Source organism: Anolis carolinensis, chromosome 2 (genome assembly GCF_035594765.1).
Source record: "Anolis carolinensis isolate JA03-04 chromosome 2, rAnoCar3.1.pri, whole genome shotgun sequence".
NCBI lineage: Eukaryota > Metazoa > Chordata > Lepidosauria > Squamata > Dactyloidae > Anolis > Anolis carolinensis.
This window is the reverse complement of record NC_085842.1, coordinates 208,153,249-208,171,099: the sequence shown is the minus strand read 5'-3', so window position 1 is coordinate 208,171,099 and position 17,851 is coordinate 208,153,249. Positions and strand designations below refer to the sequence as shown.

The following is a 17,851-nucleotide window of genomic DNA, read 5'->3' as shown; positions in this document are numbered from 1 at the left end:
TGATGAGTGAGAAAACCTTATTCTCTGATAAGATGCAGTGGGGAGAGAGAGGGAGGATGCTCCAGACAAAGGCGCCACTGTATGAGCCTTCAGACAAAGACATGACAAGAGACAGATGTCTGTGGAGCCATCAAGCCATTGGCACTCCCTAAATCACTGGTGCTTCTCTCTCAGAAGCAGCTGATCCAGAGTGGCAGGTGCAGCCCACAGCCCTTGAGAAGAGCATGGCTAGAAATGTGCCTCATCTATGCTGACCTTAATGTAATCAGCTCCCCTGGGTGCAGGAACATCAAGAGCCAGACTGATCCCAGATTAAGTGACAGCAAATAATTAATTGCCTCACTGTCCAAGGTTGATCTTACTTTCTTAGGGATGACGAAGAAGAAGAAGAAATCTTCTTCCAAAGAACTTTCACATCCCTTGATCAGCACTTTCACTTTCTTATCTTTAATTTGATTGAGACTCACATTGCCCTTATCTGCAGGCCTGTGCCTGTTACAGAAGTCCTTTGTGTTGTTGTTTTTTTATTGGGCACTAATGATTTAAAGCTATTTGCTGAACCGAGTATGGATGGCTTTGAAGTTTGTGCAGGTTGTCTCACTCCACCCAACTCTGCAAAGCACCTTGATTAAATTAATGCCTTCTGTAATTACCAGAGTAATGAATTCTCTGTGACTCATCAGACCTGCATACCACTTTCAATGTCTAGCTTGGCCAGTCCTCCCCCCTCCCCGTTTTAGAAAAACGTTAGGTGGGAAGAAGGAAGGCAGCCAGGTTTTTCATTAAACACATATGCAGGTCTACTAACTAACAAAGAATACATGACTATAAAAACTCCAATAGGTGCTTGATTTGATGACTGTGCTTTCTAGCATTGTGCACATGGAGACAGAATTCTTCCAAGATGGGATTCATGTTTACTACAGTAGTAAACTTGTGTCTAGACTGTACTGCAGATAGAGATACATGAGTTAATGTTCCTTCTTACTGCTATGTAATAATCTCTTTAGATCTTGTGGCTTCCATCTTAGTGGGTAGTGAATCCACTCTGACTTTCAGTCAGAACTTTAAAGAGCTACCTAAAATTCAGAATATTTTTAGATGGTGGGTCAGCACCTTGGATAGATCCTTTAAAGATTGCTTAAAATTCTGAGTGAATTCACTACCCCAAGGACAAGAATTCCACATGTCACATTATTCTTTAAACAGAACACTAGATGCCAAAGGAAAGATTCTGTATCCTTTACATCAGCACCACCCTTCCTTCTGATGGTAGAGTGCCAGCAGATATATAGCTAACATGGTAACCCCCAGGAACGAAGCAAAGGTACAGATTTAGTATACCTTAGTCAAAATGCTTGTTACCAGAACAATTTAAGATTTGAGTGTATTCGGATTTCTGGATTATCTTTTTCTGTATATATGCATATCATGAAATATCTTGGAGATGGGAAACAAGTCTAAATACAGAATTTATTTATGACACACCTAGCCTGAATGGAATTGTATGCAATATATATATATATATATATATATATATATATATATATATATATATATAAGAGTGATGGCATCAGGGTAGCGGACAAAACAACAAAACTACAGGCCCCCCAACCTCGAAATTTGACAACACAACCCATCATCCACGGCTCTAGGTTGATACAAAAAAAAGAAAAGAAAAATAAAGTCCTAATTAGAGGGAGAGGAATAATTGTTTTTATCCAATTACTGCCAGTTAGAAGGCTAAGCTCCACCCACTTGATCTCCTAGCAACCGACTCAGGCCATGGGACAGGCAGAGTTAGGCTTCACTTAGGCCTCTTCCACAGATTATCTAATTTGCACTGGATTATATGGCAGTGTAGACTCTACTTCCCTCCAACAGACAAAAAAAACCAATCAGAAATATTGTATATTCACAAGCTTTACAAAATAATATCCCCTGAAGGTATATGGGAAGGTAACGGCGCTCCATGCAGTCATGCCGGCCACATGACCTTGGAGGAGTCTATGGACAACGCCGGCTCTTCGGCTTAGAAATGGAGATGAGCACCAACCCCCAGAGTCAGACACGACTGGACTTAATGTCAGGGGAAAACCTTTACCCTTTACCTTAACTACCACCAATTCCTCAATACTTTATTTCCCATACCACCATACTTCGCCACAGCAACGTGTGGCCGGGAACATCTAGTATTTTAATAATTTAGTGCGTGAAACAAAGTTTATGTCATTGAAGTATCAGAAAGCAAAGATGTTCCTATCTTAATCATCCATGTGGACAATTTCAGATTTTGGAGTATTTCAGATTTCCAAATTCCAGATAAAGGGTGCTCAACCTTTTTCAATGTCTGTGCATACAGCAGTACATCCCAAATACAGTAGTGTCTCGCTTATACAACCTTCACCATCTGACGTTCTGTATTATCCAACGCAGTCTGCCTCCCACCTGGATCCACAGCTGTTTCTCTAGGCAGCAACACACAGCGGGCCTCTCAGTGCACCGGGCACCTGACAGGAGGGGAGAGACGTGGCTGGCAGAAACTTTCCCTGTCGGGCTCAGTGTCCGGCCTGGACCAGCTGTGTCTTGCTCCTCCCAGTGACTGCTGGTGCAAATTATGTTGTGATTTTACAAATTCAGCATTAAAGCATCATGTTTTACAACAAATTGACACAAAAAGCATTGCTGCCCAGAAAAACAGCAACATGCCTGTAAAGAAGTGTATGATTTTATTTTGTTTATAGATGACATGTTTATTTGATTTTGTTTAAACAGTCAGGTTTGGTTAGTTTAAAATGGTAAGTATTAGAGCTGATAATGCCAGAGGGTAACCAGCTCAGCATTATGAGACAGGTTACCATGACAACGGGGGCGGAGCCAACCGCCATTTGGAAAGGAAACCAGGGAAGTTTAAATCTCAGTCTGTGATTTTTAGTCACAGGGGACAGACTGGTTCCCAGTTTAAGGAAACCAGGGAGGCAGACCTCTAATAGGCCAGACTAAGCAAGTTAGGGTCATTTATAGAGGCTGTGGATTAGGGGAAGTTAATCCCAGTGGATCCAAGAGATCAGTTTATAGTTTAGTTCTTGAGAGAAGGAAGTATTTTGAAAGTTGGAACACCTCATATCTATTTGTAACTGTTATTCTAAGTGCCTTTAAGAAGTTATAGAAACCACTAAGCTCTGTACACGAAATAAACTTGTTTTGATTTTTAATCCATCTAAGTCTCTGTCACAATCATATCCTAAGCTAAGCAACATCACCATCAAAAGTAAAATAAATAAAGAAATCTTAAAAAAGAATAAGTGCCATCTGCCTGACATCTCCTCCATTTGGTGGCAGCGAAGATAGTCATATATATATAATAAATAATTAATTAAAATCATCATCAAGACATCTTTATAATTGGTGGTAACTGTGTGTGGTGAGATCAAAAAGATTCTTCCCTGCCACAGCTCATCCTTTACAAATTGGTGGCAGCGGTGGGATTCAAAAGGATTCCATCCCTGTCACCTCAGACCTTTACAATGCCCAACAACAAAACAAGTGCACCCATGCTCCCAAACAAGTGGCAGATCCCTCCCACCACCGATCTATGTATACCCTTTCTTCTGCGCGAGTATGGCGATGAAAAGAAAGAAAGTCTTACTGTAAGTCCATTTTATGCAATTCCATCTTTATTTATAGCCAATTTTTTAGTAGTCAATGTTTTCAATACATTGTGATGTTTTGGTGCTAAATTTGTAAATACAGTAATTACTACATAACATTATCGTATATTGAACTGCTTTTTGTGTCAATTTGTTGTAAAACATGATGCTTTGGTGCTTAATTTGTAAAATCATAACATAATTTGATGTTTAATACGCTTTTCTTTAATCCCTCCTTATTATCCAACATTTTCGCTTATCCAAAGTCCTGCTGACTGGTTTATGTTGGATAAGCGAAACTCTATGTCAAACATACTTTTGAAAGAGTAAATGGCGGGAGGAGGTAGCAAAGCCATCTAATAAGAAGTGAATATATTTTGTAATTTCTACAATTAACGTAATTTTAAATTTCTATTGGAAATGGGAAAGTTATTTGGCCACAAATGTTACTTCTTTGAATTCACAGAACCCAGTCGACTTAGTGAGTCGAGTGGAGTGTATTATTTGAACTGACGGGTTCCTGCAACAATTGTATCTGTTAAATGTTTATTTAAGTTTTATTTTATAATTGGTTTTATTGTTATATGTATGGTTGATTTAGATTGATTTTAAAATATTGTGAGCTCCTTTGAGTCCCATTTAGGGAGAAAGGTAAGGTAAAGGTTTTCCCTGATGTTAAGTCCAGTCATGTCTGACTCTGGAGGTTGGTGCTCATCTCCATTTCTAAGCCGAAGAGCCGGCGCTGTCCGTAGACACCTCCAAGGTCATGTGGCCAGCATGACTGCATGGAGCGCTGTTACCTTCCTGCCGGAGCGGTACCTATTGATCTACTCACATTGGCATGTTTTCAAACTGCTAGGTTGGCAGGAGCTGGCGCTAACAGCGGTCGCTCACGCCACTCCCGGGGTTTGAACCTGGGACCTTTCGGTCTGCAGCTCAGTGCATTAGCACACTTCGCCACTGGGGCTCCTTAGGGAGAAAAGGGGGATATAAATAAAGATGTATTATTAATGGTTAATTAATAATAAGAAGAATTCAGGGCATTCTAATTTGAATAAGGAAATTTTTCAAGTTTAGGGAATTGAACAAAATAATGAAAGTAATGGTGAACTGGTGCCTTAAAACCCCACACAATTTGTTGAGATTCTAGAAGAGGTCAGCATGAGAGATGACATCCTTGTCCTAATGGAAAGACACAGTGCTGCACTTTGCTGAAGGTCCCACCTGTTCTTTCTCATGAGCAAAGGAATGTTACACAGAAACATTAATTCACTTGAGATTCAGTTTGCAGTTGTTTTACATTAATCAGCAAACTGCTCTGCGAGATTCCATCTTCTCCCATGCCCTCCTTCTATGTTTTAAAAATGTTGCTGTTGGCAGAGTGCCCACAAGCTTAGGAAACTAGGCCAGTTGTGCTCCTGGGGAAATGCAGTGTGATTTCTTTTTTAGGGACTGGGAGTCCACATAGGATGCTTTTAGGGGTCAGCCATATCCTCAGCATCATCCCCTACACAATATCCCCAAGGGCAATGTATCTTCCGCATCATCAGCTATTCTGTCTCTTCTCAGTTGTTCTATTTCTACAACATGAAGCATTCAGGTAATTGACAGGTGCTTCTCTGAACCATGAGTTTCTATCACCCCTTGCAGTTACAGTAGAGTCTCACTTATCCAACACTCGCTTATCCAACATTCTGGATTATCCAACGCATTTTTGTAGTTGATGTTTTCAATAAATCGTGATATTTTGGTGCTAAATTCGTAAATACAGTAATTACTACCTAGCATTATTTTGTATTGAACTACTTTTTCTGTCAAATTTGTTGTATAACATGATGTTTTGATGCTTAATTTGTAAAATCATAACCTAATTTGATGTTTAATAGGCTTTTCCTTGATCCTTCCTTATTATCCAACATATTCACTTATCCAACGTTCTGCCAGCCCGTTTATGTTGGATTAGTGAGACTCTACTGTAATTTGCAAAAATAACCCTTCAAATGTTCACATGCACCACTCAAATATATCCGTGACCTGTCAAAGGACCTACCCTATTCCAAATTACTACAAACACCAGCATATTTTACCTGGCTGAAAATTTGCCTCAGCTCTGTTTTCCTTTTGTGCTCTTTGATCACCGTGGGGCCAAACTACCAGTGATTTCAAATGTTTCTTTGCAAAGTTTTACTTGTCTCTGTGTTGTTATTTATTTTTTATGGGTTGACAGCATGAATGGAAAAATAACTTAACCCTTGCTGCAGTCTTTAGGAAAAGCCCTTCTATGAAACCAGCATTTGCACTGGGAGAAGATGACACCACTAGACCCAAAGCAATATAGTTTTCTCCTACTTTTCTGCACTAATTCATTAAGCATCATTTGTACTAATACTTTTTGAACAGTCATTCTATTCCTTTGCCATAGCATTAAACTAGGTTGGTTTAAAGGTTTTCCCCTGACATTAAGTCTAGTTGGGTCCGACTCTGGGGGTTGGTGCTCATCTCCATTTCTAAGCCAAAGAGCTGGAGTTGTCCGTAGATGCCTCCAAGGTCATATGGCCAGCATGACTGCATAGAACACCATTACCTTCTCGCCGGAGTGGTACCTATTGATCTACTCACATCTGCATGTTTTCGAACTCTAGGTTGGCAGAAGCTGAGGCTAACAGTGGGAGCTCACCCTGCTATGCAGAATCAAACCATCAACCTTTCAGTCAGCAAGTTCAGCAGCTCAGCTGTTTAGCCCGCTGTGCCATCCGGGGCTCCAGCAGAAAACTAAGTCATAGTTAATCTTGACATTCAAGGATTAAGGCAGACGACCATTTTTCAATGTTGCAGTCCCTCCCATCTCCCACCTATATGAGCTGCTGTCTGTGGCAACTCATTATATAAATTCACTTAAGGAAATGCAGTGAGCTCTTGGTATCCATTGGTGTTTGGTTCGAGGACACTGCCATTGATAATACAATCTGTGAATGGCCAAGTCTCAGTATATACGAGGGCTATCCAGAAAGTAGATTATGTTTTGGAATTAAAAATGAACAAAGTATAGGAGAAAACATTTACCATATGCAGTTGAAAGCTACACCCAAATACCACATCTCACATAGTCGCCATTCAAATCTAGGCACTTACCATAGCGATGAAGGAGCTTTGCAACTCCTTCCCCACTAAATTCTGCCGCTTGCTTCCTCAATCAGCTGGTCACCTCTTCCTGCAGCTTCGCAGCTTCACCAAAACGCTGCATTGCCAGCCATGCCCCCATTGTTGGAAACGAGTGGTTGAGGAAGCAAGCAGCAGAATTTAGTGGGGAAGGAGTTGCAAAGCTCCTTCATCGCTATGGTAAGTGCCTAGATTTGAATGGCCACTATGTGAGATGTGGTATTTGGGTGTAGCTTTCAACTGGATATGGTAAATGTTTTCTCCTATACTTTGTTCATTTTAAATTCCAAAACATAATCTACTTTCTGGATAGCCCTCGTACAATGGTGTCCCTTTTGGGATTACAGTGTTCCCTCACTTATTGCGGGGGTTACATTCCAGGACGACCTGCAATAAGTGAAAATCCATGAAGTCGGAATGCTATATTTGGACGCTATATAGGGAAGCTCCTGCCGCTGCCATTGGCTTGTGAGGCAAAAACAAAGCTGCTTCAGCCTCCTTTTCTCTCCCTTTGGCTTCTCCTTCATTCCTTCCTTAGGCTTCTCCTTAAGAAGGAAGTAGAAAGAGGGATTTATAATATAATTTTATCATTTATAATATTACTTTAGTGTTTATTAAAAAACTGCAAAACAGTGAGTCCGCGAAAAGCAGAGCACGATGTAGTGAGGGAACACTGTATATGTGTGTGTGTGTGTGTGTGTGTCTACTCATGGATGCAGACTCTATGGATTTGGAGGGCAGACTGTATGCATGAGTAAGTCACACTATGTAAGTGAGGCCAAAAGTCAGAACTGTGCAATGGATAGCAGTGAGAATGGAACTGCAGAAACAACACATCCACTTGTGCCTTGTCTTTGCAAGTTCAACATTGTTTATTATGGCTATACGTCTTATACTCTGCATTGTGATTTCACATTGCAGTTGTACATCCTATACTTTCCCTTGGGTTGTGTACCATGTATAATGTTTCACAATAGCATTCAATCATTTATAAGAATTGAATAATGCTGATATTCCACATGGAGGTTTTACAGTGCTGCCACAGCATACATCCACACATAGGCAAGGCAATGTTGGGTTGAGGTTTGTCTCTTGTATGTCAGTGGGGCGGAAAACTCCCTCCAGATTTTGACCTGAACTTTCAAGGGAGCTGTCCAAGGTGCCAAATCTTGCCTTCTAAGTAGGGTGTAAACCTTGGATGCTTCTTGAAAGTTCAAATTAAACCCTGGAAAGGATTGAATATCCAATGAAATGTACTTAGAGAATGTGTTGAGATGTGGAGTGGAAAAAGTGAGATTAAGACTGATATTTCAAATGTAATTTCTGTAGTTTATTGTACAAACTGTATGTCCAAGGAGATAGGCGGAGGGAAGGAGTGGGGCAAAATAATAAAATAAATAAATAAAATTGACACCTCAAAAAAGAATATCAAATAAAATGAAAGCCACCAGCAACCACTGATGGAACATATTTTGAAAGTAAGAATGTGTGTACATTGCCAGGCTGCTTCCTTCTCTGGCAGGACAAGGACAGCTTTTCTAGTTTTTCCATAAACAGCACAAGTGGCTAAACTTGGAAACTTTGGGGCCAAAGAAATATCCACATGTGTAGCAGACCATAAGAAGCACTGGGAGTCATTTCCATCTATTTCCATATGTGCATAGCACTTGCATATTTCCAGTCCAAAATTATTTCACAAAACAGGCGAGGGTAAGCAAGCCTCCTTGGAATAGAAAACTAAGCTTATCACCTGGTAATTATTAAGATGGATTCTGGTTCTCCATTGATCTATTGATCTATGTGTCTATTTATCCTTCCATTCTGTGCCTCATCCAAGGAGTCTAAGTGGCTCATACGGAAACACCCTTATTTTACACTCAAATTTACTCTGTGATCTGTAATTTTCAAGACAATAGTTTGTCCAAGTAGGCTTAGTATTTGGACAGCTCAGCTCTGGTCCAGGTCTCTCCATTTCATTAAAAATATTCCCACCAAAAAAAATCACACGTTCCAGACTGAGCCCAGAACCAAAACTGATCTGAGAGCTTAAATTACGGATTTAACTAGGACGCAGTGAGCTGGACACCCCTGGCTGATGGCTTGAAACCACGTTCCTTCGGTGCACACACTCTGGCTGATTTCTTTTTCTTCTGTTTGTTCAGTTGCTTCTTGCTGCAAAGCTTCCTTCTGACACTAAGAGAGGAGCAATAAATAAAAGCAAGGTATCATTATTTTGCCTCCATTGTAAATATCCAACAGCCCCACAAAGATCAAAGCCATGCTTTTGATTTTTAGGAAGGGGAGGGGTTAATCTCTCCCCCCCCCCCCCAAATCTTTCTAGCTTGGATTTCTGAGGTGGATGCTTTTTGCATACAAATTGCACTCTTTCCACTGACATGGAGGAAATGCAGATTTCTGCTGTTGCCATAGAAACTGGCATTTGCTGCTTTCTAACTTTGCTGCCTAACGACCCATCCTAGGAAAGAAGACAGGCAAGGATCAATTATTGATCCACAAAGCGCTCTCGGTTGTCTGGAGAAAGACTCCACACAGGACAGGGCTAAGACTGCTGAGGCTGTAAAGATGCTCAAGGTGAAATTAAGTGTCCAAAAGGAAAGGAGCTTTTGCTTTATTTGTTTTACGGAACTGAGATGGGGCGCAAGTCTACTCCTGTGTATGTGTATGTCAACTTATGGTTACCCTTGATTTTTTTAAGGGGTTTAGGGGTTTTCTTTTGGGCAAGGAATCCTCAGAGGTGGTTTTACCAGTTCCATACTCTGAAATATAGCTTATCATGCTTATCTTCACCCTGGGAAGACAATTCATACACACTTAATGAGGAACGGGACATACGCAAACACACAAATCTCATTTTGCCTTTAATCACATTTTGGATGTGGATTAGAGAGTACTCCACATGTTCTCCCTGTGGGGAAAGTGGAAAAAGATAGCTTAAGAATTGGCTATCTATGCAGCAGCAGGTGAAAAAGTCATATGACTAGAAAACAATGCCTTATACCAGGCCAGACTGTTTCTCCATCTAGCACAGTTCTGTCCACTCTGACTAGTAAGAGCTTTCCCAAGTTTGGATGAAGATTTAACCCAGCATCAGCAGCAACTTAAGCTTTTCTAACAGAAGAGGCAAAAGCCTGGATTTGGAATTTCCCATTTCTACCACCTGGCTGCATGACATCACTATCTGCCTACACTTCCAAATGTTGATTCCAAGAAGGACAATCAAATAGGAGGCATCTGCTCTAGATTTCAAAGGCGTAGAAGCAGAGGAATCTATTTAATTATTTGACCATTATTTTGCTCAGCAGAAAAGCAATTACATGATCTAGAGCTTGGAAATGTTACTTTTTTGGTTTATTTATTTATTTATTTTATTTACAGCATTTACTCAGGGTGGATCACATTACACATATTAGGCAAACATTCAATGCCTTTTAACACAGGACAAAGACAAACAACATAGCTCCGAGCGGGCCTCGAACTTATGATCTCCTGGTCAGTGATTGATTGCAGTTAATTGCACTGGCTTGCTCTCCCGTCTGCGCCACAGCCCCAGGTGTTTACAACACCCAGAAGCTGTAGTCTCCAAAACAAAGGTGTCCAAGTTCCCGACTTGGGTTTCTGTGTTCATTCAAAGGTCAAGAGGGAGACTTCTCACACACTTGAAGTGTTATCGTTGGGGCTTCCCTATTGGCAACATGGATGCTGCAATTGCTCAGTGTGCAGGATACATTGAGGTTGTAGGTACTGCCTTGTCCATCTCTGCTACTAGATCAACTTTATACCAGTAAGAGCAGTGCTGCATGGATAGCAACTATGTAGGAGATCTCCTATGCCATTAAGGTAGAAGCCTAAAACTAGCCTTCATACAAGACCCCAAGAAAACTTCATTTCCTCCACCTCTTCTCTGACCAACATTGTTGTGTGTCCCTCTTCTGTGCATCAGTCAGAACTTTTAATGAGCTATCCAGGAGCTACGCCTCACCCTCAACCATCATCTTAAAATTTGCACTTAAACCCAGCATGGATTCTTCAATTCATTGGGATCAGAGTCATCAACAATCTCCTCTTCCTAATGAGATTAGCCATGTCTTCTTAAGACTTGGTGGTAGAAAACCTCTTCACCTAGCATGAAGAGCCCTGAGTCCAAAAGTAGACCACAGTTCAAGAATGCACATAGGAGTTGCCTCAATGAAAGAAATGGTATGCCACACATCCATTTGTCCTGATGCATAAGTTGTCCTCTATACAAAATGCCACCATCATAACACAATATGTAGAAACATGATTTTCAGTTGGCAACTAGATCAGACAAGGATGAAATTAGTATCTATTTTATTTATATGCAGAACACATCTTGTGGGAACAGAGGAGGAGAGAAGTTTGAATTTAGAAGGAAGAAACAACAGTAACTTAAAGTGTGCAAATGACACCACATTATCAGCAAAAATAGTACAGAATTGGACTACTGAAGAAAGTTAAGAAGCTGAAAAAGAGGTGTAACAGAATATTAAGAAAAGAAAATGATGACCACAGATGATTTATATAACTTTGAAGTCAGTAATAAAGGTGTTGAAATAGTTAAAGATTTCCATCACTTTGGCTCAATTGTCAACCAAAATGGAGACTATAATAAAAAAATCAGAAGACTAAAATGTGGGAAGGCAGGTATGAATGAACTAAATAAGATGTCGAAGTATAAAGATAAACATTAAATACCAAATCAGAGTCCTCCCTGTCGTAATGCTTCCAATTTTTATGTATGTTTGTGAAAGCTGGACAGGTCATTTGTAATCTGGTACCCAAGGAGAATTGAAGAGATATAATGGACTGCCAACATGATAACGAAATGAGTCCAAGAGCAAATGAAGTCCAAGCTCCCCCTAGATGTCCAAATGACTAATCAAGGCTGTTGCACTTAGTGAAAAACACAATGATGCTTACTAAAGTTGAAGACAGGATCTTATTAAAATGATAGGTCAGGAGAAAATATCCCTCTTTTGGCAGCCCTGTTTTAAAGATGGGTAATCTACAGAATTCCATATTTTGTTGGACTTCAGCCCCACCATTCCTCCATATTGACTATTTAGATTAGGGCTGGTGGGAATTGCAGACCAAGGTTATCTAGAAAGCCCTCCACCTTTGTTTTAACCATATGTCTAATGGTTATGGTAGTAATGTTGTTCTGAGGCTTGGGAGATCTCACCTATAGGACTGATTTAGGAGGTCATTGCAGCTGCAAGGAAAATAAAACTAAAACTGGGTACCTCTCATCCTTTTTGTGCCCCTGGTGGCACATCAGATTAAATCACTGAGTTGCTGAACTTGTGGACCGAAAGGTCAGCAGTTCAAATTCAGGAAGCAGGGTGAGCTACTGCTGTTAGCCCCAGCTTCTGCCAACCTAGCAGTTCAAAAACATGCAAATGTGAGTAGATCAATAGGTACTGTTCTGGCAGGAAGGTAACAGCACTCCATGCAGTCAAACCGGCCACATGACCTTGGAGGCATCTACTGACAACTCCGGCCCTTCAGCTTAGAAATGGAGATGAGCCTCAACCCTCAGAGTCGGACTTGACTAGACTTAATGTCAAGGGGAAACGTTTCCCTTTTATGTTCTAGAGATGAGGCTTTTGCAAGATTGGCTTGACCATGTCTGTTACGGATATCCTCCACCACAACTTAATGATAAAATTAGGAGAAGTGTAGAGAAGATACACAAGAAAGCTAAGAAGACAAAAATAAGAAGGCTGGAGTAGAAGAGATAAAGGGGCTCTTATTTGTGATCTGACTACAACTCATGCTGACGGGATCTGATAAAGACTGGAATCCAATATTATCTGGAGGGCAACAGAGTTTGGAGGAAAACCATGACTGTTGCAATCTGCCGCTTCTGAGCCTCATTACTCTTTCACAAGACTATTTTTAGCATGCAGGGAAATATTCTCCATTTTCTCCCAACAACAATTCTGCCAGACAGAATTGGATTCTTCTCAAATTCTCAAGTTGTCTTCTGCCATATCTTTGGTTTTGTGAATTTGGTTTTGGATCTATCTCCAAATCATAGAGGTGCTATTTTTGAAGCCATGTCCCAATTTTTGCAATCCCTCCTCTTGCCACACAAATGTTTGCAATAGGTAGCAGTTATGTGATTACTTAAGGGCCTAAATCCTCCAAAGGCAACAGATCCCATCTTATCAGAGAATCTAAGCAGGATCAACCCTGATTAGTACTTGGGCGAAATACCATAATGAATCCCAGGAGTTGTATGATATATTTCAGAGGAACTGCCAAAACCACTTCTGAATATTTCTTGCATTAAAAAGACCATCTGAAATTCATAGGGACACCATAAGTCAAGAGGAGACTTGAAGACATGCACATGATCATTTTACCAGCAGAGCATGTTCACAAACATACTCTGAGACCACAAACAGCCTCTTCTTTGCGGCCAATTCATTTCTGGAAGCCCTGTGGGTTCTTGTATTTCACTCCTGCCAAAATATCTGGAGAGGACGGGAACCAGCCTGTTTCAAGGCAGTGATCAGAAATGGTTGTGCTGAAAACTGAAAATTTCAGCCTAACATCCACATGCTGTTCCCAGATCCCTGGACTCAGGGGTTTTATTGCTATGCATTCCATGCATTTCACATAACATTCCATCACACAACATTGGAAAGTAAGCCAGGAAAGGGCACGACATCATTGTCTCTCCTTCTCTCTAGTAGGCTTGTGCATTTCAGCTGAACTTTGATCTGTTTCTGCTGGCCGGATACTGGTAGACCCCCATATCTGTTTTCGCGCACCTCCCAAAAACGGACATGCAGCCAGATGGCGTTTTTGGGCCACCACTGAAAAATACAGCTAGATCTAGCCCCCTAGGCTTCCTATCCTGTCATTTTAGCCAATCACATTGTTTGTCCTTGTATTATTCATTAAGACCTGGATTTAAAAGCTCCAGAGTTAAAATACTACTCTTTCTGCTATCCGTTCCCCTTTGGTCTGTAGAGGACACCTGGTCTTAAAGAAAAAGCTTAAGATACCACTCTTTCTGTGATCCTTTCCTTTTGGTCTGTAGAGGACACCTGGGTTTAATGCTTCCTTAAAGATGTTTCTACACTAGAAGAGACAGGCACTGTATAGGCACTGCAAGTGCATGTGCTTTCTTTCTGCACACAGCTTTCCTAGGCATTTTAAGGAAGCTTCCCATTTCCCAGGGAAGGAAAAGTGATGACCTGGAGCTATCCTACCTTGGACTTCCTTTAAAAAGCCCTCTCTTTTCTCTTGATTTGTACTGTAGGCTGTGCCTGCCTGGAGTGGTTCCTTCCCCCCCCCCCCCCATGCCTTTCTCCTTCAGGTTTAATGCTTCCTTAAAGCTGTTTCTACTCTAGATGAGAGGTAACTAGGTGGTAGTAGTTTTCTGAGAATGAGGCTATTATTTTTGTTTGATGGAATTACTATTATTAATAACAATTATTATCTTTTGGAAGTATTTTCTGAAGAAGAGGAGGAGAAGAGAAAAAGAAGCTAAAAGGGTGACTCTCCAATCCCCCAAACACGTGCACCCCTCCACCCGTCCCACACGTTCCCAACTCCTAGTCAGCCCCACTAAATAAAAAGAATCAAGAATAATAAAGGAAAATCAAAAATATTCATGAGCAAGGCCAAGTCAGAAGCCAAGCCAAAAAATACACTATAGCCAGGACACAGCTATGATGCCAAACAGGGGAAGAGGAGCCATGATCGGCTGCCACGTGGTTCGTTCTGGACAGGAAAATGTTATGGCTGGGCCCTTGCCATTACGTCCATCTGGTCGAGCCGAAGAAGCCAGTTTGGCCAACGTAAAATGGCTAAAATGGATCTATGCACAAGCCTACTCTTTAGTTCTCTCTTCCCCTTTTCCTTCCCCACATGTTTTTCTTTAATATCCAACTGGCTGTCTGACTTTAGAGTTTCTAGGAGTGGGGAGAAATCGTCAGGAGTCCATCCTGTCACCCTCCACCGCAGCATGCTGCCTATATGACTCTTTAGTCAGTGTACCCTTCCAAACTACTCGGTTCTGAGAAACAGCTCCCCTAGTAAATGGCAAGTGGGGAAATGAGTGAGAGAGCCAGTGGATCATGAAGCTGACTGCTTCTCGGAAATTCCTCCTTGGCTGTTGCTGAGAGAGAGGGAAAGAGAGAGAGAGGGATGCCTGGAATCTCAGGCTGACTGCTTTGTGCCATCTGGGATGTTTACGAACCTGTTCTTTCCTGAATGGAGAACCAATGGTAGTAAAAATGTATAGCAAGCCTCTTGCTTCATGCACACAACAGTGCTTTGGGGGGGGGGGGGAGGGTGGATGGGGAACCATCATAGACAGGTGGCATTTTGGGTTTCCTCTTCAAAGAAAGGTGCCAAGAGCAAGAGCTGAGCAGCAGCAGGACAGTGGCTGTATCTGAATCATCCATTTTTTCCCATCACCTGGCTTTACAAAGCAAATCATCCCTCTCTTGCCAGGTGGATCAGTCACCTGTTGTTGTTTTGTTCATAAGGCATTGATTTTCCTATCAATCTTCTTTAAGGCCTCCTAGATTTCTTCTGGGCTGCTGCTTTCCAAATTGTCATTCACTCCCAGCTCTTGGTGCGGAGAAAAGCATGTGTGCTGTGGTTACCCAGACAACCGTAACCATGGCATCCATTAGAAGATTCTGATTCATTCCTTTGCCCCTGCCCATTTGTTCTTCTCCCCTTCCTTTGATCCCAATACCCCCCCCCCTCAAGAAAGTGCCCAATTTGCTACCCAGAGTGGATTCATATCTGCTGATCATATTTAGAGGTCACAAAATTACATGGTCTTATTCCTTTGTTAAGGTGTAAGCTTGGTTTCATACTGTTCTGCTCCCTTGTAAGATTTGTAGAGGGTACTTCAGGTTTTTGGATCCAGCCAGACTCAGGGCTTGTAATCTAAGCCATGTGTGTACAAGATCTGTAGATGCTTCAGAGTCTTTTACAAGGCTAAAACTGTGAATTGGCATCTATGAGTGCTCGCTGAGCCCCAAACATTAGAACAAGGCCAAAAGCCCATCTCCAAAACTCTCTGTTGTTATTGTGGGTGCTGCCCTTCATCCTTACTGCTGCTTCTTTTCATGGGAACATAGAAATAAGCCCTATACTGAGTGAGAATCATTGACAAATGCAGTATGATTTACAATGATAGCAGTTTTCAAGGCTTTCAGACAGATAGGCCTTTCTCAACCCTGGTACTCAACAGAGCATTTTTACATTCAGAACATGTTCTCTGCCACTAAGCAATGTTTCTTCTCTTGTCTGCAATCAAAACTGCTCTGCCTTCTATGAGTGAGTGAGCAATATGGATAAGGAGCAACAATGCCTATATATCTTTGGCCACAGTAGTCCATGCCTTGGTTACATCCAGATTTGATTATTGCAATGCACTCTACATGGAGCTGACCTTGAAGATGGCCTGGAAACTGAAACTTGTGCAAAGGTCGGCAGCCAGGCTTCTAACTGGAACTAATTGCAGGAAGCCCACAAACACCCCTATCAAAGCAGCTCCACTGGCTGACGATAAATTTCCAGTCCCAATTCAAGGTGCAGGTTATGACCTACAAAGCCCTAAACGGTTCAGGCCTCACCTATCTTTGTGATCGCATCTTCCCCTATGAACCAGCACGGGCTCTAAGATCTGCCAGGAAGGCTCTCCCCTCACTTCTGCCACTGTCACAAGCACAGCTGGTGGGGACGAGGGCCTTCTCAGTGGTGTCCCCCCGACTTTGAAACTTCCTCCCCAGGGAGATTAGGCAAGCCCCCACACTATCCTCCTTCCGCAGGAATGTGAAAACCTGGATGTGCCAAGTCTATAATCCGCCAGATTGCACTTCATCCACTTCCCTGGCCCTAAGGTATGCCATTTGCACTATCCCTTGTCCAGCCTTTTATAGCTCGGCCATGCCTTTTTAAAGAATTTTGATCTTTATTTTTTGTGGAACCTGGTCTGATGGAGTTCCAGTGTAATATGTTTTACTCTGTAATGCTTAGTCTGTTTTATTTTGCTTGTTGTATTTATGATACTCCCTTTAATGCATTTTGTATAATTGATTGTGTTTGCTTTAATGTCTTTTGGACATTTGTCCCATTTGTAAGCCACCCCAAGTCCCTTCGAGGAGATGATGGTGGGGTATAAGAATAGTTATTATTGTTTTACTCTTTTTTATTATGTCACAGCAAACAAGATAGATATGCTGGATTTTGTTTCACAAAATCACAAGTCAAACACTTCCCAAGTGTCTAGGACTGTGTGATGTATTTTCGGATGATGCGTGCAGATCCCAGTAGGGTGGCCTTTTGCAGATGGCAGATCGTAATTTTGTCAATGACTATTGTTTCCAAATGCCGGCTGAGATCTTTTGGCACGGAACCCAATGTGCCGATCATTCCCAGGACCACCTGTACAGATTTCTGCCAGAGTCTTTGAAGTTCAATCTTGAGGCCCTGATAGCGGCTGAGTTTTTCCTGTTGTTTTTCATCAATGCCTCCATTGAGCTTGCTTTTGAGAATTTTTCTGACCCTTTGTGTGTATTCTTTGCTGACCACAGTTTTCACATGTTCATGCTTGATGTTGTCCAGCTGTAATATGCCCAGATATTTATAGGCCTCTGGTTGGTGACACTTTATTGTTTGGCCATTAGGTATATTTATGTCCTCACTTTCAATGATTTTTTCCCTTCTTCAATGCCACTGTCGAAAATTTGTCCAAACCAAACTCCATGCTGATATCAGTGCTAAAAATTTGGACAGTGTTAGTCAGAGATTGGATTTCAGTTTCCGTTTTCCCATACAGCTTCAGGTCATCCATGTACATCAGATGAGAAATTTTGTGAGATTTCTTAGATGTTTGATAGCCGAGATTTGTTTTTTGTAAAATTGTTGACAGAGGGATCATGGCAATAATGAAAAGCAGAGGGGACAATGAGTCTCCCTGGAAAATTCCTCTTCTGATGTTGACAAGTCCATAGCTTTCATTTCCA

At 41.5% G+C, this 17,851-nt stretch overlaps 1 long non-coding RNA gene across 1 annotated transcript; it reads right to left on the bottom strand.

The window, feature by feature from the left end:
• Positions 1 to 8,123: 8,123 nt before the first annotated feature.
• On the bottom strand, positions 8,124 to 15,846 carry LOC134296507 (uncharacterized). The gene is made up of 2 exons (XR_010003286.1): positions 15,334 to 15,846; positions 8,124 to 9,002 (listed from the first exon to the last, which is right to left on the bottom strand). It is a non-coding gene; the product is annotated as an uncharacterized LOC134296507 (long non-coding RNA).
• Between the last annotated feature and the right edge of the window lie 2,005 nt (positions 15,847 to 17,851).